Below are 2,159 nucleotides of genomic sequence, written 5' to 3'. Positions count from 1 at the left end.
AAAAGAGTATCCCAAGAGTTGGGGATGGGTGGTGATTACTAACTGCCTTCCCTCTAGTATTACACTGCTAAATTGGGGACGGCTAACGCAGACAGCCCTCGTATAGCTTTGCGCGAAATTCAAAAGAAACAAACAAACATACTTATACATGTTTTATGCGCCTCTGATTTTCAACCCGAATTGGCCGAATTAAGAGAAGCGTAGAAAACAACATCTGTAGTTTACGTAGTTTTTGTCATAGATTTTAAATATATTCGTTTTTTAATACGTTAGGTATTTAAAACCGTAACCCAAACTCTTTCGTTTGGAGTGTTGAAAGGAATATAAAACCACATGCGAAGTAGCTCTGTGGGACACTACAACTTCTTCAAAAAGACTTTCATTATGACTAATATAACTTGTTTAGAACCCACCTAATGATTATGTTGTAAGAAATGTGTTTGATTGGATATCTTATTACGTCAGTTAGTCTTTCAATAAAACATTTACGGTTTTATTATTGCTTAAGTTTGCTGGATTTATTTTCAAACATCGTGTGTATTCTAATATAACTGTATTGTTATAAATCTTTAGTTTTCCAAAAAAAAGAAAATTCTATAGCAGGTGATTCAACGGTAAGCTTCAGGAGTTTTAACGGTCAATATCAGTGTTCGAACCCTGCTGTGGGCACAGTACAGGTAACCCCTTGTGCACCTTTGTGTTCAACAACAAACAAAGAAACCTGAAATGATCAAATACAGTTCACACGAGTCGCTAGCCTAATTGCATAGAGGTAAACTTTGACTTTGAAAAACACTTTTATAAATAAAATATTATCGGTGCTTGAATTAAACTAAAACTTGCAATTAAATGAAATATCAAAACAAAATTACATTCTAGCATATTATTCAAGTAGAATTCCCATATTAAAAATTGTTCGCCTTATTAGCAGGGAGACGACAGCCTGAATACACGCAAGTTTGTTCAATTATGTGTTAGGAATACAAAATCTTATCCTGTATTGGTTACTTAATCACAATAACCAAAAAATGAAGTTCAACATATCTAAACAAGTTTACGGACATATAATGCGAAAATTCAGGGTTCGATTAACCGAGGTGGCTACTGCAGATAGTCAATTGTGTTTTTTCCCTAAGATAAATGTACAAACAAACTTACCTCAATGATCGGCGTTACTCTAAAAATATTGGTAGGCTTGACGATAAAACTGGGACTTACACGTTTCTTTTCATATGTAAGTTTTGAAAAAGTGTTAAGGACCTTTCTAACTTATATATGTAAATGATATGTGTATGTTTTGTTCTTGAAACAATCGATGTATTTTTGAATAACTAATTTCCATTAATGAAGTGTAGATTTTAATTGAAATGTAAAACCAATAATCCAAAATGCAATTATTCAAAATTGGAATGTTAATAAGTTACCAATAGTAATCATCATACTGTTTTATTTGGTATTTAGCAATGTCATTAGTAAGGAATGATTTTATAAGGTGGTAAATAAACATTCAAGTTGTTACCACATCTAAAAAGAAAGTGTCAAATTAAATACCTTTTCTCTTCAATTGCAAATTATACTGAATAAACTGTGTATAATTAAAATAAGATAAAAATTAATTCCATCTAAAGTTACCTAAAGTAACAGTTTTTGTAGAGACTGATATACTCTGTTCATTTCCTTGTTAAGATCAGACAAACATCTCATCGACTAAGATGTCAGAGATTTTTAATAGTTAACTGATCTGGTTACCTATGTAAATTTGTGTTATTCGGTAGAGAAGTGACTGTGTGTGTGTATAGTAGAATACAAGTAATAAAATAAGTAAGAACAGAATAATCCTGCATAACTTGCAGTTCCTTTATTCGAGAAACACAATATTATACATTTACACACAATAACTAACATAAATATCTTCAATACGTGTATTTTTCGAGCATATTTATAAAGGGTAAGTACATATTTCAAGCCTCAGATGGCTATTCATTGTTAACGAGGTCGTGTGAACTTCATGTCTTATTGTAATGATTATTATTTAATACCCTGTGTATAGTATGTTACTGTCACTGTCGCTGTCTGTCCTACCAAGTCGGGGTGTGAACAGAGCTCTGCCGATGCGTGGAGTAAAGAATGATCGTTTGTCTCCATCCTGCTGAACAAGC

General features: G+C 32.4%; 1 protein-coding gene across 1 annotated transcript in view; it reads right to left on the bottom strand.

Annotated features, from left to right (window-relative positions):
* LOC106460811 overlaps positions 1-2,159 on the bottom strand; it is a 6,493-nt gene that overhangs the window by 2,850 nt on the left and 1,484 nt on the right. The gene's annotated exons all lie outside the window — the stretch shown is intronic.

This window comes from Limulus polyphemus, unplaced genomic scaffold (assembly GCF_000517525.1).
Source record: "Limulus polyphemus unplaced genomic scaffold, Limulus_polyphemus-2.1.2 Scaffold840, whole genome shotgun sequence".
NCBI lineage: Eukaryota > Metazoa > Arthropoda > Merostomata > Xiphosura > Limulidae > Limulus > Limulus polyphemus.
Note: the sequence above shows the minus strand (reverse complement) of the source record. Positions and strands in the feature narration are given on the sequence as shown.